Raw genomic sequence first — 22261 nt, 5'->3', positions numbered from 1 at the left:
CTGATTTAGCCTAATTCCTTTCACTTATAGTGCAATTTTGTGCTTTAAATTATAGCTCCTTAGTACAGCAGGATTGCTACCTTTAAGAAACAAACAACCAAAAAGCAAGACTAAACTCCACTTCACAAAGATTTATGTAAATTACTTATGTCCAACTTAGTAATGTAAGGAAAGCACACTACTACATTGCAGAAAGTTTATTTTTAAATTTTAACTTGACAATTTGTCTAACCCATACATGACATGCCCTGTACATTCTTTTCAACTGGGACTTTATACTATTTGGGTTTATAGTCTCACCTTTTTGATTAAATAAATCAATTTAGGCTAAAGATTATGGACATATTTGTGGGAGGAAAGGGGTGCGGCAAATGCCATGTTAATTGCACACCAGAACTGCTCCTGGGGAGAATAAGATTCCTCACACCAACCAATTTGAGGTAGTGTGTTTTCTTAGGTGGGGTTTCCCAGAAGCAGACCCTGAGATGAAGATTCCCATCCAAGAGATTTTTAAGTAAGTGTTCCTAGGAGAACAGTAAAAGGAATCAGGACAAATTAGGGGAGGAAGTGAAGCAAGGCTGCCATCTCAGGCAAAGTCCTAAAGAGGGTGGCTTTACCTTGATCCTGCAAGGGACTTTGAAGGATTAACGTGCCTCAGAGATGTCCGAGCCCATCCCTGGCAAGGGAGCCGGGCTTTCATGCTCCCTTACCCAATGGTCATTGGTTATGGCCATTAACTTTGAGGTGGAGGGACAGAAATGGTTAAAAGGGATCTGAGGGGATCTGGGAGAAGCCTTGATATCGGGTACTACACATGGAACCTGGCATTGAGTGCATCAAGATAATGGGAGTTACTCTGCCATTCTCCCAGTGCACAACCAGCACTTAAAACTATCTAAAACTAACTTCTGTAAATTTTAATTTTTTGATGTGTACCATCAGGGATAATGGCTTGGCAGTGGCTACTAACCAACCACTCAATGGGATGCATGGGATGGTTAACAGATTGGTCATGGTTATTGGTTGGGACTTACCGGTTTTTGTATTTCCTGAACTATAACCAAAGTTTTACTGTTTTTATTTTTGTTTTTTTGTTTTTTTTTTACCTGTACCCTGCCTAGGTATATGATTTTGTTTTGTGTTTCTAGTGCAAACAAAAGTAATTGAACAACAACAACAAAAAAATCAAAGTTCACAAAGTTAAGCATACCTGACTGCTGTCCACACCCCTGGCAGACCTATTGCTTACTTTGCCATTGGAAAAGACCCTTTGTTGTGTTTCTGTGACTCGTTTCTGTTTTGCCAAGCATTGGTCAGTGAGTGCCCTTTTCAGCTGTTTGTGAAGAGTTTCTTTCCCTTGAGCTCTGCAGAAGAGGGTTAAGATCCTGTGAGGACTTCCTGGTGTAGCAGCAAAAGATATTGTTCAGTATAGTATCAGGCAGAGCGATCTAAAGGGAGCTGAATTAATACAGATATGAAGCTGCTCACTCCATCTCACATGGTATTTTCCTTCCCTGTTTCCAGGACTCTGAGGTTTTAGGGACATGCCTTTAGGGGATACTGAGATGGATAGTAGAGGGCAAGAAGCCCCCCTCTGCTTCAACCAAAGCACAAGACTTTGCCCGATTTCATATATTGTGATTGTCCATAAGATTTGATTTAGAAAAAGAGTTGAACTATTGGCAGTTCAAAAGAGAAATCAGACCATGATTTAGTAGATTAGCAAAGCCAGTGATATCACAAATCCTTAGAGTTTACAACTACTTCTCATTTATAGAAATCATAAGGCAATTTAAAGTTGGAGCCAGTAAAGCACTTTCAAGCAGTAGACCATGTGGTCTTGTAATCACAGCCAAGGATAAGAGACCAGAGGTAATGTTTTAACTTTGTAAAATAATGTCTTAGTATCTGCCAGCTTCTATTATTTATTTTTGTTGAATAAAATCTCTGAAGTGAATTATATTCTCCTAAGTAAATGATCAGTCTTTCTTACGAGTGAATTTTAATAATAACGCTTCTTGGAACCATGGGCAGCATTAATTTAGATTTCAAGAGGCAGCGTGGTGCAGTGGTTACCTGCATGGACTCTGGAGATAGAATGCCTGGGTTAGAATCCTTATCATGAAATAGCTGTGTGGCCTTGGGCAAGCCAGTTACTTTCTCTGGACCTCAGTGTCTCATCTATTAAATAGGATTTTTTGTGAAGATTAAGTGACTTTTTATACATTAAACTCTCAGAATAGTGCCAGACACATTGTAAGCATCACATAAGTGGCAGTTATTATTTTGATTAATTTACGGTAACTTGAACAGGAGCTGGGCTGAGATTTATGTCTGCCATCTAAGCTAAAGGGATTTGCTGTGATTTGGGAAGGGTTATTAACCTGCACTCAAGAAAGGACACCGGTAAGAGTCATTTTAAAGACAGGGAGCAACTGGCGATTTCTTTGTGGGTCTCATAAGAAACATAGTTTTGCACATCTGAAGCCTTAATATCTGATTAACAAGGAATGACTGGGTCTTAAAAGGTCTAGACCTACCATAAAAAGAAACTGAAGATTGTTTCACATCAGGAAGACAATTTTAGGTTAAATTACAAGGTGAGGCTGAGAATATATATTTCAAGAGATTAGTGTATTTATAACCAATACAGAGTCAACAACAACTTCCATCTCTGCAACTAAAATATCTAGAAAATGGAATTAGCAATAATTCCAGCACTTCTTCAACTTTAATATTCATGTGAATTACCTGAGGGTCTTGATAAAATGCAGACTCTGATTCAGCACATCTGAGATGGGGTCTAAGAGTCTACATTTCTAACAGGCTCCCAGGTGATGCCAATACTGTGGTCTGGGGACCACTCTTTGGAACATGCATAATGGGCATGGGATCCAAGATACAGGAGTTTACCCATCTTCAGAAATCATTTGATTAAGCTCCTATAGAAGATGTCAAATGATCCAGTACTGTGAATTTTGGCAAATCTTATTTAGCTTTTCTGGACCTCAGTCCCGACATCCACAAAAAAGGTGAGGGGGTTTTGAATAAGATACTGTCGCTTTTATGAGCAACAAAACTGCCTTTTTGATACTACCAAGGGTGGCTGTATGCCTGTTTCCCAGGTTGTGTATGTCTGAGCATTTATTCAACCCTTGGAAAGCCAAGACAGAACAAGATTCTGCCAGGACAGCATGGTCTAAAGTGAAGGCTGAACAGGGAGAAAAGGTTAAAATGGGATAGTTTGAATAGTTCCTGTCACTTTTGGAAGGTCAAAATCACATGTTTATTTCATGAAAGTATGAAATTCTCCAAACCCCATTCCATCCTTATCAGACAACTAATCAGCAATATTTATTGCCAGCTCTCTTTGGAACACAATTCTTTTTCCAAAAACACGCCTCTACTTGCCTCCTGCCGCTCTAAATTCTGTTGTCAGAAGCAAACCTTGAGGAGGCCTCAGCCCCACTGGGGTTAGAGAAAGGCAATCTGGAGCCAGATGGCCTTGGTTCAAGGCCAGCTCACCACTGACTCACTCTGAAGAAGTCACTTAAGATTGCTGTGCCTCAGTGTTCTCATCTGTAAAATGGAGAAGATTATAATGACCCAGCTCAGAGGGTTGCTGGGAGGATTAGGTTGGCTATTACTTGTAAAGTACTTAGAACAGGTGCAGAGTAAGCCCTCTACAAGTGGTTGCTATTTTCACTTCCATACAAAATCTTTGGGCAGTTTTCATGTGGCCTACAAATGTAACCAAAAGAATCTTTCTTCTGATGGACAGTCTGTATATTCATGTGTTGGATGATAACCAAACTTTAAAAAATTTAATTTTCAAAAATGCCTACTAAACATCTCATGTAATTCACTCAGATCATACCACTGTGCACTTAGCACCAGAAACAATGCCTGAGACATAACAGATGATCAATAAATATTTTCAAATGAGTAAATGAAATCATTAAAATACACATGGATGCTGGAATAAGAGAAATGAAGGTAAAGTAGTAAGAAGATAGACAATATAGGGATTAAGAATGAGTGAAATAAGCTTAAAATGAGCTTACTAAAAAGTTAAGAGAACAATAAAATTAGCTAAATTATATGTTAAAATAAAATAAACTATTTAAGGGACTAGGAAGTAAGGAAATAAAAACCAGATTGATCTTTTTTTTTTCTTTAAATGTGAACTCTTTTGCAGGACCCAAATTGTTCTTGCAGGTTTCTTCAAGCAGTGACAATAATGGTAAACAAAGGTTCAGAGGCTTGTGGTTCCCCTTGGAAGTCCACAGGCAGGTGTCTTCTTATCTGCTTTAGCTTCTTCCATGTGGCTTTTCAGGGCATGGCTTGAGCTCCAGAATAGTGGATATACTTACCAGCTTTCTAGGCATTTCTTGTGGATATCTCCCCTCCCTTGCCGGTTTAGCTGTACAAGCATTGGAACACCCCATGTCCCTCGGGCAATTCTTTCCTAGTCAACGAGCAACCTGCCCACTAATTGGCCTGTGTTGGTTGTGGGTTGACAAGTAATTTATAATCAAGCCTGTAATAATCCCCTGTGATTTGGAGAGCTGATGGAGTCTCCTGGCCACTGTGCAAGCCACTGGTGCACACACACGATTTTTCCTGTACCAGAACTAGAGAGAAATAGCTGCCCACATTTTCCAGGTTTTGCTTTCATCCAAGAGACTTTTAGGGGCTGGATGTTATTTGAAACACTTTATCACCAAAATGCAATTTTGTCAGTATTCCTTCTACCTTAACTTGATTAAAAATATATTTTATGTGGCTTTTAGGGGAATACTTTTATAGCACATGCAAACGGCAGTGGGTTTTGGGCAATCAGAATACTGGAAGGTAAACTTAAAACATTTTTGCATCTTAGTAAACTCAGAACATTTTCAGGGGAAATTTGACTTCTTTTATTATATTGGGCACATTTAAGGAGCTCCTCCCTCACCTGCCTTCCTGCATTTGCTTCCATCCACTGTGTGATGTGGAGAGAGCTGGACTCTTCCCACAGGAGGCTGCTCTTTTCTTCTCAAGCTCAGGAAAACAATATTTTGAAGTAGCATTAAAAAAAAACTATTAAATCATGGAAACAGGTAACATATACACGCACACTTTTTTTGCCTTTGAAATATTCCAGCAAGTTCATGGATCTAGCTAAAAAAAAGAAAAATAACAGATACTCTCCTAATGGCAGAGAGTGTGAGAGGGGCACTGGGTTTCTGACATAGGGAGCTTGAGTAAACAGGCTCCAGCTGTCCCAGAGAGCAAGCAAAGGAAAAACAACACTTGCTTGGGAAGGAATTCTCCCTTCCAAAGACCTCTCTTTTAATTTATTGTATTTATAAATCAGAGCGCTCTGTGATAGATTTAAAAACTGGATATTTAACAAATGTTCCCTTTGGGGTGAGGGTAGCAGGGATAAGGATGGACCTGAAACTTCCCTCAGTATGTCTTTTAATTTTTACTTTTGAAAGATAGAAATGCTTACATATTTAAAATATCAAGTTAAACCAGAAAAGAAAAAAGAAATAAGTCTTAAAATCAAAAACAAATAGAAACAAGTGAAGAATCTAAAATTGGTATAAAGATATTGGCAACATAACCACACAGAGAAAACATTTATTTGAAGGGCTTTTAAACATGATGTCCTGGCTGTACATTTTAGTGGGATATATTCTAAAGACAAAAAGAACAGCAAAAAATATTTTAAACTTTACTCCATAGTCTTTGTTGTTAGTGTTGGTTCTATAATTTCATAACAAGTTAATGTGTATTATGAAATAAAACAAATTAGTAAATTTGTTAATGTTTATAGAAATCAAGATTTTCAATATAAGAAAAATGGATACAAATATAAAAGAGCTAAGAAAAATACTGTAATATTCGATGTTAAATTCAACATTAAATAGACATTTTAAAACAGTGGATGGCCATTATTTCTTTGAGGCAGTTTCTGGAAACAATATGATTTTATCATTTTAGGAGTCCAAGATTTTTGATGATGCAATTTATGTTTCTTTCTGATAACAACTCCATTCTCCACTGATTATTTCCATTGATTTTTTTTATGGTTCATGTTTAATTCAATGCTATGAGAACTGCTTTAAAACGTTCCACCTAAGAAATTCACAATCACCCTAATGAATTCTGGTGAAATTCCCCTTTTAAGACATTCTATAACTGTATTTTAATGGATAGATAGGGGGAGAAAGTAAAGGAAATATCCGCATGAATCAGAGAGCTTCCTGGTCTCTGTTTAACACCGGGCAAGGGAGGAAGCAGAACATTTTGGGGAGAAAGAATTCTGCAAAATACTGTAGAAAAAAAGGAGTTGAGGATTTCCCCATCTTCATCTCCTTGCTTCTGTGCACCAAGGTCCAACCCAGGTCCCCTCTCTTTGGTGCAGCCTTCTCAGCTGTCCTGGCTGACAAGCATCTCAACTTCTGCCCAGATTCACACAGCCATTCTGTCTTCATAACTCATGAGATTTTTGGGCTGACGGCATTTAATTTACATGTCCCATTTCCCCTTAATTCCTATTAGGCACCTGCTGTGTGTACATCATGCAGTTCCCTGGAGATACAATGTGAATAAGATACAACCACTGTCCTCAAAAATGCTCACAGTCTAGCTTGGGAGAGAAACCGGCAAACAGCAGAAGTATAATGTGACACAGGAAATATGAAAACAGCAGTATGTGAAAATCTCATGATACTCCAGAATAGGGAGAATCAATTCTGCTTGTGTGGATGGAGCAAGGGAAAGAAAGATTGGGCAGGGATCACGTCTTGTAATGGCTTGTATAAAGACTTGGATAGTAAGAGTGCAGTAACTATTTAGGCATCCTGATGCAGGCTGCATAGGCAACCAGATACTTGTGGAGTTATGGCAGGGCAAGAGGAAGGAAATGATGCAAAATATGGGGATGGAGAAAAACCCAAGTTTGTCTACTTCTGGATTTTGCCTAAGGCCAACGTTTGTTGTATGCATATTCTTGCATCCTTCTCTCACAAGGTTTTAAATAGTAGGGCATGAGGTTAAGGTGCAGTGGCCTCCCCAGCATGCTATATGCAGTCCATCTCATCTCAGGTTTCATGAAGCAGTTCATTCTACAGGACGTGCCTGCTACAGGCCATGTAGCCTGAGCAGATGATCAGCAACATTCCACAGACAAGTGCAAAACTTGGCTTGGATTCACTGTTGAGAATAGGCACAATTAGGTCTGCTAGTCTTGTTTAGTAAGTAGGAAGACACCAAAGAAATGTACCCAGCAACTTCAAAGAACTTGTCTTGTGGTAGGCAGCCATAGTTGGCACTTCATTTGCAGTTAGGAATGTGCAAATAAACAGTGGTCAGGATCTGCTCAAATCAGCTGGACAAAAGCTTCCTCTTGCCCAGGGCAGCCCACTCACCCCAGAAATACCATTCTTGGTGTGCACAAAGGGTGCCAGATGTTCTTATTCATTCAAGATGTCCCTGCTGACCTAATCCCTAAGAAGTACATTCCAGTCGTGGCGACAAGCCCTCTCCTTCCAGTGAATGAAGAATGGATAGGTGCACTTTTAAACCAGAAGTAACACCCTGTGCCATTCATACTTTGTTGGCCCTAGTGATCAGGATTGTAACTTAGCAGGGAAATTTAGACTAAGAGCATAATAAAAGCTATTAAAAAAACCCAAGGTGTCAACTTCAATAAAGGTTAGTGGTCACTTTAGCATATTATTGTAATCACTTCTATGGCCATCAAGACTTGTCCTTTTAGGATATAGTATGTCTCTTCCCAGGAACACATTACATATTTTTTCTAACCACAGAAAAAAATGCAGGACAGCTTCAGAGAGCTGTCTTGAGACTCTTGCATGTTGCATTAAAAGCTGAGCTCTTATGGATATAAATAAAGTGGATGTCAGTATTTTAAAAACTGGTATCAGCAGCCGGGCGTGGTGGCTCACGCCTGTAATCCCAGCACTTTGGGAGGCTGAGGCGGGCGGATCACGAGGTCAGGAGATCGAGACCATCCTGGCTAACATGGTGAAACCCCGTCTCTACTAAAAATACAAAAACAAAATTAGCCAGGAGTGGTGGTGGGCGCCTGTAGTCCCAGCTACTCAGGAGGCTGAGGCAGGAGAATGGTGTGAACCCGCGAGGCGGAGCTTGCAGTGAGCCGAGATCGTGCCACTGCACTCCAGCCTGGGCCCTGGGCGACAGAGTGAGACTCCATCTCAAAAAAAAACAAAAAACAAAAAACAAAAAAACTGGTATCAGCATATATAAAGCTATGCTGTTGATAGCTGCAAACACAGTACTTTATTTTGACCAAAGCAGAAATCCTTGGGATCATGTAGCTTTTGAATAATTTGATCAAACTCACACTCAAATGTGTTGAGCAAATTCAGGTTCAGATAAAATTCTGATTACTGGAAGCATTAGAAGTTTATAGTATGTAAATTATATCTCAATAAATCTGTTTTGAAAAGGAATTCTACTCCTGTGGACAGGTATATGTACTCCAAGATAGCCAAGTATTTAGACATTTCAACTCAAATGAGCTCTAAATCATTGATAGTAACGATTAAAGGAATAGCATGTTCTGTCATAAAAATCACAGGGAATCATTTTTTGCCATCCATTGCAGATCCAGGGGCTGTTCATTATTCCTTTGGCTTAGTAAAATGAGATGAGTTCAGCAAACATTTACTGAGGGCCAGCTGCATGCAAGACCCTATAGAGGTATGAGGGGAAAAGGTGAAAAAATCAGGGGGCTGGATGGATGCAATTGAAGGGAAAGACATATCAACTGATAGCATGAGTATACTGTGGTGAGTCAGCACACTAGAAATCATGGCAGGCTAATGGGAACGCAGAGGAGGAGGCTCAGTCCAATCTGGAGGTCCAAGAAAACAGGCCTAAGTCTAAAGGAGAAAACTGACCTGGTGAAGAAGGGTGGAATGTCTAGATCAAGCTTATTCAACTCGCGGCCCAGGACAACTTTGAATATGGCCCAACACAAATTTATATACTTTCTTAAAACATTGTGAGATTTTTGTTTGTGATTTTTTTTTCTTTTAGCTCATCAGCTATCATTAATGTTAGTGTATTTTATGTGTGGCCCAAGACAATTCTTCTTCCAGTGTGGCCCAGGGAATCCATTTTGGCCACCCCTGGTCTAGATGGTGCAGAAGGAGACAGCATGAGTAGAGGTGCTTCTGCACAGAGAAACAGTGTTCAGTGGTATAAACCAATGCTTTAAGAAGGCCTTCAAAACACACGTTCATTTTCTAAAGTATGAAAATTGGAAAAGTTCTTATCTTTCCTATGTAAAATTTGTCTGGTAATTTGTGTGTTTCTCTCTCTTAGTTTTTTTAAACTTTTCAAATTTATTCTCTTTTGTTTTTAGAAATATCTTGAATAGGCCGGGTGTGGTGGCTCACTCCTGTAATCCCAGCACTTTGGGAGGCCGAGGCGGGTGGATCACGAGGTCAAGAGATAGAGACCGTCCTGGCTAACACGGTGAAACCCCGTCTCTACTAAAAATGCAAAAAATTAGCCGGGCGTGGTGGCGGGTGCCTGTAGTCCCAGCTACTCGGGAGGCTGAGGCAGGAGAATGGCGTGAACCCAGGAGGCGGAGCTTGCAGTGAGCCGAGATCGTGCCACTGCACTCCAGCCTGGGCAACAGAGCGAGACTCCGTCTCAAAAAAAAAAAGAAAAAAAAAAAAAGAAATATCTTGAATATACTGATGACGTTTCACCTGGGCTAGTTTCTCATCTGTATTCTTTACCTTTTACCTCCCTCCCCGAGCCAACAAAACTCAAGCACAATGCTCTCACGATGCCATCTAATGGAGTCTTTTGTATTAATATGGCTGTTATGTTTGGAATACAATATGGACTGATTAAGATCTGGCTCCTCCAGGTTTGTTGAGAAATAAAACAAAGACAATTTACCTCTTTTTCGTAAAACCTTAAAGCCCCCTTGCTCTCTTGGTTTTATTTTTTAATTATTATTATACTTTAAGTTCTGGGGTACATGTGCACAACGTGCAGGTTTGTTACATAGGCATACATGTGCCATGTTGGTTTGCTGCACCCATCAACTTGTCATTTACATTGGGTATTTCTCCTAATGCTATCCCTCCCCCAGACCCCCACCCCCCGACCGGCCCGGGTGTGTGATGTTCCCTGCCCTGTGTCCAAGTGTTCTCATCGTTCAAGATGATCGTTTTTAACATTATGGAAGGAAACCATGATGGTCATAATTTTTCTACCCTAGATCAACTATAAATAGCAATTAGAGAAATTTAAATGCCTCTTTTTTAAAGGAAGCCATTTTGATGTCCAGAACAAGGCTCTTCTGTCCCACTGCCTTCAGTCACCTGCCTCTGATTAATTTTCTTCTCATCTCTGGGCTCTAAGACCAATACTGGCTTCCCCACCCAACCTCCCACCCCTGCGTGTTATTCTCTAGTTACAAAGAAGTGATACACAGGACAGAGGGAGAGCTGGGCAGTGAAAAGGAGGAAGAAAACCCGACACTGTTTCTGCACCATCTTGGTTCCTTTAACATTGATTTTTGGGCCTTTCCACCCTGTCTCCACCAAACAGATTTCTTGTAAACTGCTCCCTGCCTCTGTTTCATTAGGTTTTCTGCCAATTGAGTCCCCCAGCCAGATTCTTTTCCTCAGCAGCCTCCACTCCTGGCTGTGGCAGCTCTGCTTGTCAGGAGTCAGTACCCACCTATGTTTTTGTCTGCCTTGGGAGACTTTGAGTGTCTCTAGGTAACTACCAAGACTTGGCTGGTGGATTTTCCCAGCATCAGATATGGATTTGAGGCCATCTGTTACATGTCAGTCCAAAAGAAGTTTTGAGCAAGAGTTCTAGTGACTGTCATTAAGTGTTTTCGTAGGTTTTAACTGACAAAGTCTGTCAGCCAAACAAAAGCAGACCCGTTTATTGAAGAGGGCCTAAAATTCAGTGGAAGTCAAATGTAGGGAGTTGAGGTTGAGAAGACCAAAAGATAACACAGGCATAGCCCAGAGATATTGTGGGTTCAGTTCCAGATCACTGTAATAAAGGGAATATTGCAATAAAGCGAATCACACATTTTTTTGCTTCCTAGTGCATATAAAAGTTATGTTTACACTATTTTGTAGTCTGTTAAGTATGCAATAGCATTATATCTAAAAAAGTACATACGTTAATTTAAAAATACTTTTGTTGAAAAATGCTAATGATCATCTGAACCTCCAGTGCGTCCTAATGTTTCTGCTGATGGAGAATCTTGTCTCAGTGTTGATGGGTGCTAACTGATTAGAGTGGTGGTTGCTGAAGGTTGGGGTGGCTGTGGCAATTTCTTAAAATCAGACAACAATGTTGTTTGCTGCATTGATTGACTCTTCCTTTCACGAAATATTTCTCTGTAGCGTGTAATGCTGTTCGATTATATTTTACCCACAGTGGAACTTCTTTCAAAATTGGAGTCAATACTCTCCAACCCTGCCACTGCTTTATCAACTGAGTTTATGTGATATTTTAAAACTTTTATTGTCATTTCCACAATGTTTACAGCATCTTCACCAGGAGATTCCCTCTCAAGAAACTACTTTCTTTGCTCTTTGATAAGAATCATCTCCTCATCTGCTGAAGTTTTGTCATGAGCTTGTAGCAATTCAGTCACATCTTCAGGCTCCACTTCTAATTCTAGTTCTCTTGCTATTCCCACCATATTTGCAGTGACTTCCTCCGCTGAAGTCTCGAACCCCTTTAAAGTCACCCATTAGTGTTGGAATCAACTTCTACCAAACTCCTATTAATGTTGATATTTTGATCCCCTCCTATGAATCACAAATGTTCTCAATGGCATCTAGAGCAGCGAATCCTTTCCAGAAGGTTTTCAGCTTACTTTGCCCAGATCCATTAGAGGAATCACCATCTACGGCAGCTATAGCCTTATGAAATTTATAATTATAATTATTATGCTTGTAATTAATAAAATAATTAATTGATGATGATTAATATCAATTAAATTATTGAATATTAATTGTTAATAATATGAATTATAATAAGGAGTAATTTTGACTTTCAAGTCTGAAATAATAAGACTCGAAAGTTGAAATTACTCCTTGATTCATGGGCTGCTAAGTGGATGTTGTGTTAGCAGGCACATTAATCTTGCACATCTCCATCAGAGCTCTTGGTTGACCAAATGCATTGTCAATCAGCAGTAATATTTTTAAAGGAATATTTTTTTTCTGAATAGTAGGGCTCAATAATAGACTTAAATATTCAGCAAACCATGCTGTACACAGAATAGCTTTCATTCAGGTTTTGTTCTTCCATTTCTAGAACACAAGTAGTGTAGATTTAGTATAATTCTTAAGGGCCCTAGGATTTTTACAATGGTAAATGAACACTGGCTTCAACTTAAAGTCACCAGCTGCATTAACCCCTAACGAGAGAGAGTCAGCCTGTTCTTTGAAGCTTTGAAGACAAGCATCGACTTCTCTCTAGCTATGAAAGTCATAGATGGAATCTTTTTTCAATATAAGGCTGTTTCATCTACATTGAAAATCTGTTGTTTAGTGTAGCCACCTTCATCAATGATCTTAGCTAGATCTTCTGGATAACTTACTGCAGCTTCTCCATCAGCACTTGCTACTTTACCTTCTACTTTTATGTTATGGAGATGTCTTCTTTCCTTAAACCTCAATAACCAACCTCTGCTAGCTTCCAACTTTTCTTCTGCAGTTTCCTCACCTCTCTCAGCCTTCACAGAAGTGAAGAGAGTTAAGGTCTTGCTCTGGATTGGACTTTGGCTTAAGGGAATGTTGTGGGTAGTTTGATCTTCCATCCAGACCACTCAAACTTTCTCCATATCAGCAATTAGGCTGTTTTGCTTTCTTATCATCTGTGTGTTCGCTGGAGTAGCACTTTTAATTTCCTTCAGAAACTTTTCCCTTACATTCCCAACTTGGCTAACTGGTGCAAGAGGCCTAGCTCTTGGCCTATCTCGGCTTTTGACATCCCTTCCTCACTAAGCTTAATCATTTCTAGCTTTTTGTTTAAAGTGAGAGACATATGACTCTTTCTTTCTCCTGAACACATCGAGGCCATTGTGGGGTTGTTAATTGGTCTCATTTCAATATTGTGTCTCAGAACAGGGAGACCCAAGGAGAGGGAGAGAGATGGAGAACGGCCAGTTGGGGGAGCAGTCAGAACACACATTTATCAGTTAAGTTCGGTGTGTCTTATGTCGGCACAGTTTTGTGGTGCATCAAAACAATTTCAATAGTAACATCAAAGACCACAGATAATAGATATAGTGATAATGAAAAAGTTTGAAATACGGCAAGAATTACCAAAATGTGACATTGAGATGTGAGGTGAGCACATGCTGTTGGAAAAATGACACCAATAGATTTGCTCAACATAGGGTTACCACAAACCTTCAATTTGTAAAAAAAAAAAAAAAAAAAAAAAAAAAAAAATACATATATTTACAAAGCACAATAAAGGAAGTGTGATAAAACAAGGTATGCCTGTACGTCTTTCTTTCCTTCCCAAGTTCAGAACGAATTGAGAGGGAGACTGAGGAGTTGGCCAGATAGGGATCCAAATATCATCTTTCTTACCAGTAAAATCTAGATAAAAGCACACGACTTATATCTGAGACCTGTTGGGCTTCTTAATACTTCCCCGGTTTCATTAACCACGTCCGGGCAGAGGTGTACATACAGTCACAGGCATCTTCTTCAGAGGCAGGCTTACCTCTTGACAGAAGAAGAGAGAAAGAGAAAGAAAGAAAAAGAGCTCAGAAGGGCCTGAGCTGAGCATACTCAGTCCCTTGAATTACTCTTACCAGCTGGATCCCACCTCCTGCCTCCCCCTCACCCTCAGGGATTAGTGAGAAAGGCAGAGAGCAGCTGGCAGTATTGCCTCATGGGGATATTAGGGAGGGGTCTGGAGGCTCCTTCGAACATTCCCTGATTTTTTTTCTATTAACATATTAGAGTCGGACGCTTAGCCATGACTGCCTCCTCAAGGAAAGATATGAGAAATTTATCACTGTGGATCCCCTCACATAAAAACTAACTTCTGTTCTCTAGGATCAATTTTACCCCCAGAATGATGTGAAATGTATATGGAGAGTTTTTTGTTAAATTCACACCAAGGCATATCTGTCTTCTAGACTGCACATTTCATTTTATCTAAATATTAAAATATCACAAATTTGAACATAAACCTCTCCTATCATCAAACTTCTAAGACAAAAGTAAAGTTCTGATCTAAAACCCCTTGCCCTTATAAATCACATTAAAATAAACTAGAATTAAAATTGCATTCTAAATAAGATGCCAAAGCATCTTTATCCAATTTTAACCCTGCTTTGCTTGGGTAGAATAAGGATTTTCTTTTTTCTTTATGAGCATCGTAGCCTGAGTTGCCTCCCCTGGACTGGATGTGGCTCCATTAGGTCTGCCAAACTTGAATCCATTCAACCTCAATTCTCATTCATTTCACTTTAAAAATAGTCCCAAAAGGTAATAAAAGACACATTTATCACAATACCGGTTTTGGTTCCATGAAATTTTATTGCACAAGCAAATCTCCAAGCCCTAGAGCAGTTATATCTGTAGAAAATTGATGTACTTGGTCAGTTCAGAGCATTAACATAGTTGGGAGAACAAAACCATGTATCCATACCGTCTCCACTCTCTGGGGGGGAGACATTTCTCCTTTGTGTAAAGTTGTATGCTTGTGTTGGTGGTAACTCCAGGCACCAGATCTTAAGAAAATCCTGTACTCAACTATGGAAAGCTGATAAGAATATGAAGAAATGTTCCTCTCACCAATATGCAGAAAAATAGAAATTTGAATAATATGCTGCCACTTGACGCCCTTCAAATTAAGAAAAAATACAAAGTTGGGTACTGTGAAGTGCTGGCAAGGATGGGAAGAAATGGAAACTTCATGTTTGGCAAGTGGGTGTAACTGTGTTCATTGTGGAGAGCAAGTTGACATTATTCAATGAAGCTAACACTGCGTATAGGGTATGCCCCAGAAATTTCATTCCTAGTATTTATTCCATCAAAACTTCACCAAGCAGACATATGACAGTGGTCATCCCAGCATCGTGAGTAATAGAAAGGAGTCAGAGTTGATATAGGTGTTCACCACTGAGAGAATGAATAAGTGAAATATGGTGGTTACATATGATGGAATATGGTGTAGCCGCCAGAAGCAGTGGGCTGTATTCACTTGTAGTTATTAGCTCTCAGGAAGAAAATGAGGAATAAATCAGAAAAGAAAGCAGTTTAGCACACAATACTACTCATTTTTCAAGGACACCCATATATCTAAATAAATACACTGTGGGTAGATTGGAAGGATGTCCATTACATATGCTCAACTGAGAGCCAATGGGGAATGGTCTTGAGATGGGGGATGATGGAGGAAAATAACACAAAGCAAGAGGGGTGCCCATGGATGTATGATGACCCTGTGCCATGGAATATAGTGTACAGCCAATTCAATTCCATGAACCCAGGGCCAGAGAGAGAGAGAGAGAGAGAGAAATTTGTGTCTAACACCAGCTTTTAACTTGGTTGGTGTAGGTGACCTCCTGTGTGGCTGATTTAAGGGATTCTAAAAAGCCCAACATATGACAGAAAATCTCACTGTCATGTTATTAAAACTGTACCATTAGAGTCCATCCTTCAACAGTATGAGGGACTGAAAGGAGCATAGGCTGTGGAGTCAAGCACACCTGGGTTCAAATCTCGGCTCTGTTGTTTAATACTGTGACCTTGGGAAATTTATTTTGAGCTTTTATTTCCTCATCTGCCAAGTGGGGATTATAATACACAGTCCTTGAGGTTTTTGTAGGGTATTTAATGTGCCTAGCAACATAGAGGGTACTTAATAAATATTTCTTTCCTTTTCCCTTATCTATCTTTTCTTTTCCCACATTCCCTTTTATCATTAGTCTTTACTGACAGCAAATCTCTAGAAATTCTTGGGATGGGAAATGAAAATGGCCAACATCTTTTATGGGCTTATGAGGTGCTAAGTTCTAAGTCAGAGCTGTCTAATAAAAATATAATGGAAGCAACATGTAACTTCAAATTTCATAGTAAACATTTAAAAAGTAAAATAAAACAGGTAAGATTAATTTTAATAGCATATTTAATCCAATATATCCAAAATATTATCATTTCAACATGTAATCAATATAAAATTGTAATGAGATAGTTCACACTTTTTGTTACCAAGTCTTTGAAATCCAGTGTGTATTTTACACTTGCAGCACATCTGTGCAGACTGGCCACATTTCACGTACCCAATAGCCACATGCAGTGAGTGGCAACTGTATTGGACAGTGAAGTTCTGAGTTCTTTATATGTGTCAGTTCTTTTAATTCTGATTTAACTTGGGTTCTCTGGAAAACAAAGCCCAAGGCAAGTATTATTTGCAATCCCAGGGCAGTGGGAGTGAAGGAGAAGGGAAGCGAGACAGATTCTTGGCCATGTAGGATGCCTGTTCAGAAAGCTGTACCTCAGAACTTTCTAAGGGAGCAAGAATTTGTCTGTTGCCCCACATCTTCCATTCCTCTTTGGTCAAAGTTTGCCCATGGGGAGCTAATTCCATGCCCTTCTGGTTTGTGTCACCCGGCCCCTGCAGACAGCCTCTGAATAGGCCACATGTCCCATTCTATGGCTTGGATCTGTATCCAAGTGTGGGCATGAAGAGAGGATCCAGAGCCTCCGTAGGTCACTTAGGTCAAGCCCAGACTCTGGAGCTTCTGGAACTCCCACCACTGAGAGGACAATCAAGACGATGTCAGAACTTGACAGTCGGCTAGGACAGGCCAAGGCATCTGGAGATGTCAACAGTTGCAACAATGATGGCACCTACAGGTCTCCATAAGAGGCCAAGGGCTGAGGAGCTATAATGAGGCTGAGCGACTCTGAGGAGGCATGTAAAATGTGTGCAATTGAATTCTCACAATGAGATAGGGAACTGAAACATAGTGAGGTTAGCAACTTGCCTAGGGTTACACATATAGTAAGTGACAGAACTGGGATTCTAACTGGATGGTCTGGCTCCAGGGTTTGTGCTCTTAATCACATGCTCACATAGGTCCTTCACCAGTTTGGCACAGCCCAATAGAAATCAGATTTTTTGTTGAGAGAAGGTTTTGTCTTGGAAACTTTTAAAGACTGAAAAGGCTTAAGAGGAGAGATACATGTTGAAGCGTTCAAAAGTAAAACCTTGGCCCATCTGTCATTTTGCCAAGGATCTGACCACTCCCTATTTGCACAGGAATTCATGAATGATCCCTGACCTGAATTGGGGATATATACTGATCCCTTGCATAGTGCTCCAGCCTTTCAGCAGATCTGGTCAATTCTTCAATTTTTCTGAGCTGGTGCTGAATAGCAGGGAACTACTTCTCCTCTTGTTTGTGGATACACAGGAGGCCATATTCAATACTTTTAGGACCTATTTGAATACTGTATTTAGATGGGTTGATGTGGTAAATTTGGGGATTGGGGAGTTGATCAAGGAAGAGACAGTTTCATGAGAAGCAGTAACATACAAACTTTATTTGGGCAGTGCTCAGACAAGGTTGCGTAAGAGGGAAAGTTCTTCATAGCTGGAGATTTTCCAGAGACAGTGGCACAAGGCCATCCCTCAGAAAGGAAATAGGGCAAGAGACCTGAAGGAGTAGGGGAAATCAGAGAGGAGGCTTACATGTCCAGGTGATATCACTCAACAGCAAGGTGAGGTTTCTCTGGATTAGAGAGTTCTGAAGGACATTAGCAGTTTGAGGTCTTATAGCTGGCTAGCAGATGTTGGTGATAGTTTATCTTATTTCTGGCTAGCAGATGTTGGGAATAGTTTCACAGTCTATATGAAGTAGGTAGGCTCTAAATGGCTAAAATTTTGTTCATTTTGGAATATATTTAAAGCAATTTGATGTGCGAAAATTGGAGTTTGGCATCAGTGTTCTTTGGGCTAATGGTCCTATCCTAGTGTAAGGAAGTAACCAACATGGGGGCCATTTTCACCTAATATACAGGGGCTCTCTCTGGCTCATTTATATAATAGTTGTACAGAAAACTTTCGATTCATTCATTCAGCTCTTCCATTGCCATAATGGTGTATTAATATATGAACAAAGTTCTTAGGGCAACACGAATCTAGAATTCCTGATAGAATGAGATGCTTTTCAAAGCCAATCACCACTTAGTGTTCCATTTTCTTCTGGTACTTTCATTTGAATCAGAATGTCAGGCAGCAATGGACCCCAAAGATAAGCTCTCCAACTCCACCACTTTGTAAATGAGAAAGCTGAAACCCAACTAGGCAAAAAGTCTTTTCAAGGTCACACAGCTCATTGTGAAAGAAGACCAGACCCAAACTCAGGTTTCCTGAATTTTGTCCCATTTTATTTGAACATTTCCCCTGCCTTATCACACCATTCAGCCCTGATGCATAAGTTTGCTGAGTGTATCTCTCTCCAGTTAGGGAATGCCTTAGCTCATTTTCATGGAAGGAAGCTTGAAAATGACCATGTCTCTTTCTACACCAAAAGGGTACCTTCAGGCACATGCTTGTACAAGCAGACACCCCTGCCTGTCTGTGTCAGAACATCCTGCAAATGATCACGTAGAAGAAGCCCTAGACCATAATAAATTCCCCCTTCATTAATTTTAATCATAAAATTGAAGAAACATATCTATATGAAGGTATCCATACCCAGAGCTCTATGAAATCTTTGCCAATGAGTTTCCCGTGTTACATCTTGATGCACTTTCCTACAAGAACTCTTAAAAATATTTTAGTAAATAGCAAATGTAACTAATAAATATTAGAAGCCTTGTGAGGAATATTCTAGCATTGGTTAATAGATTTGCTGACTCAGTCTTGGAACACATTACCCATGGATTGGAGTTAACAAATAGGAAGGCTCTGTGTTAGCCTATTTGGGGGCCATTTGTGGTTTTATTATGCTGTTGCCTTTATAGGGTTGTAGATGGATTATTTATACAAGACATGGGAATTTGTTCTTTTTCTGGTTTAAATTTTCCAAGAAATTAGAACATCTGTAACCCAAATTCAGGCAAGGATGCTGACTCAAAGGGTGAAGAAATCAAAGTCCAGTTTCACAATTAACATGTCTCTGGTTAAATTTCAGTACTGTGAGTCCCCGTCATCATCTTTATTCTCTTCCCCTTTAGTCCTTCTTTCTTCACTACTCTTCCCATAAATAAAAGGTGAGAAAGAGAAGGACAAGAGTATTACTACTGATTAAAGGGCTACTTGAAAAAGAATACTATAGACTGAATTTGGCTATGTTTAAAATTCTTGGTCAGCTAGACAGCTTGATGTTCAAGACTGTCCACAGTCTTTTATGGTTGATAGAAGTTAAAAATGTTTTTTGGCCCTCTCTAACTCCCACCCTACAAAGAGTCACTGGCATTTTGCCTAAGAGTTCCTTGTCTTCTCTTTGTGTAGCACTTCATGTATATGTCAAAATATGATTACAGCGTTTTAATCCTTCCCATGATACCTTTGGCACTGGGGATGGAAACTAATCTTTCCCATTGCTTATCAGAATTGTTTAAAATAATCAAGAATTCAGAATTCAAAGTGCTTTGGATTGGATACAGAAGACATCATTTTGTTGAAGAGCATCAGCCTATTCTAAAAATGAGTTAGAAGTTTGCTTTAAACAGTATGGTAAATCTACTTTTCACTTCCTCAAAGCCTTACCATCTCCAGGAGAAATGAGAAAGCATGGCTCCCCATGCAGGGGCAATGGGATCTGGCAGTGAGTCTCCTGAGTGTGTATGATAGTGCAGAGACTAGGTCTGTGCTGATGCATTTTTATCCCCAGTGCAAAGCCCAACAGATCACGAGAGTGGGAAGGTGGTAGAAGGAAGATGAGGACATTGGGAAGCCATAAGAACTGTACTAGATGATGACATGAGCTCCTCATGGAGTAGATCTTACTCTATTAGTTGGGACTCCTGAGCTAGTAAATTAAGTGAACACTTGGTTTTCCCCATTGAGGCTCTTCCTTGTAAGTGGTAGAAGGAGAACCTACCTGAACTAGACCCAAATATATATGCAAACTTAACAGGGATAAAGAAGATTATCATCAATTGAGGAAAAGAAGAATAAGTCAACTGGGACAATTGGTTAACCATTTAATAAAAAGAAACCAGATTAGAGCTCATGATCTCACAGTTAATTGTCAAAATAATTCCACATAGATTAAATAATTTTCTTTCTTTCTCTTTTCTTTCTTTCTTTCTTCTTTTCTTTTTTTCTTTTCTTTCTCTTTTTTTTTTTTGACAGAGTCTCACTGGAATGCAGTGATGCAATGTCAGTCCACTGCAATCTCCACCTCCCAGGTTCAAATGATTCTCCTGCCTCAGCCTCCCAAGTAGCTGGGATTACAGGCGCCCGCCACTACGCCTGGCTAATTTTTGTGTTTTTAGTAGAGACGGGGTTTCATCATGTTGGCCAGGCTGGTCTCGAACTCCTGACCTCAAGAGATCTGCCTGCTTCAGCCTCCCCAAATGCTGGGATTACAGGCCTGAGCCACTGTACCCGGCCATAGATTAAATAATTTAATGTTAAACATTTTGAACTAGAAAAATATACACAAACATTTATATGATCTTTGGATGGGGAAAGACTTTCCAGGTTTAAAAGCATTGGAAGGAAAAGATGAATAGATTAGACCCATGTCAGAAACCTTGTAAATGAAATTAAAGGCCAAAAACAAACTGGGAGATAATAACCTTACTTTATTGAAAAAAAAACAAACCTCTCATGTAAATTGATGAGAAGCACCAAACGTCCTTGACTTCATAGCTGCCGATTTTCCATTCCCTCTCACAGTCACACATCACTGAAGATGTGTCTGCACATTTCATCTCCACTGTCCTACCTCCTTGATGTTCTCAACTTGACATCCACCCACACTGGTCCATTGAAACCAGTCACCACTGACTTCCATGTGGCCAAACCAGAGGTGGTAATCTCCTTCTCCTTCTCCCTCTCCTCCTTCCTCTCCCTCTCCCTGTCTTTCTTCTCCTTCTCCTTCTTCCTCCTCCTCCTTCCTCCTCCTTTTTCCTTCCTACTCCTCCTTTCTCCTCCTTCTTTTTTCTCCTCCTCCTTCTTTCTCCTTCCTCCTCCTTTTTCTCGCTCCTCCTTCTTCTTTCTCCTTCCTTCTCCTTCTATCTCCTTCTTCTTTCTCCTCCTTCTTCTTTCTCTTCCTCCTTCTTCTTTCTCCTCCTTCTTCTTTCTCCTTCCTCCTCCTCCTTCTTTCTCCTTCCTCCTCCTCCTTCTTTCTCCTTCCTCCTCCTCCTTCTTTCTCCTTCCTCCTCCTTCTTTCTCCTTCCTCCTCCTCCTTCTTTCTCCTTCCTCCTCCTCCTTCTTTCTCCTTCCTCCTCCTCCTTCTTTCTGCTTCCTCCTCCTTCTTTCTCCTTCCTCCTCCTTCTTTCTCCTTCCTCCTCCTTCTTTCTCCTTCCTCCTCCTTCTTTCTCCTTCCTCCTCCTCATTTCTTTCTTTTTCTTTCTTTCTTTCTTCCTTTTTCTTTCTTTCTTTCTTTCTTTCTTTCTTTCTTTCTTTCTTTCTTTCCTCCTCCTCCTTCTTCTTCTTCCTCTTCCTCTTCCTCTTCTTCTTCTCCTTCTCCTTCTTCTTCTTTCTTTGGTTCCTTCTTCATGTCAGCTCTTCCTCTCCATGGCTTGATTGCTTTGTCTTTCTCCACAGCCTCTCTTTCTTTGGTTTCTGAGATAATACATTCTTGTGTCTCTGGTTGCTCTTTGCTCCTTCTCAGTTTCCTTTCTCCAGGTGACACCGTTTTCTTGGCCAGACCCTTAAACACTTTAGTTCCCTGGATCTCAGTCCTGAGTCTTCTCTTTCATTGAGCATCTGCCTAAGTGAGCTTATTTATTTCATGGATTTAGATACCATGTATAGTCTGACAACTCCCAGATTGATATTCACAGTACAAGCCTCCCCTTTGAGCTCTATGTAGATTCATATCTGCCACTGCCAACTTGACATCTCCATTTGCATGGGGCCCAGGCACGTCAAATTTAAAATAGCAAAAGTTGAAGTCTTGTTCTCCCCACCCTCACCTGTCTTGACAGCAAACAAACAACTTGTTTCTCTTCCAGTCTTCTCCATCTTAATAAATGGCATTATCACTCACTGCTCAAAGTAGAAACATGAT

At 40.0% G+C, this 22261-nt stretch overlaps 1 protein-coding gene across 3 annotated transcripts in view; it reads left to right on the top strand.

The window, feature by feature from the left end:
* Positions 1–22261, top strand: part of PIR (pirin) — a 105059-nt gene that overhangs the window by 34708 nt on the left and 48090 nt on the right. The gene's annotated exons all lie outside the window — the stretch shown is intronic.

This window comes from Gorilla gorilla, chromosome X (genome assembly GCF_029281585.2).
Source record: "Gorilla gorilla gorilla isolate KB3781 chromosome X, NHGRI_mGorGor1-v2.1_pri, whole genome shotgun sequence".
Lineage (NCBI taxonomy): Eukaryota > Metazoa > Chordata > Mammalia > Primates > Hominidae > Gorilla > Gorilla gorilla.
This window is presented reverse-complemented; position numbering and strand designations above follow the sequence as displayed.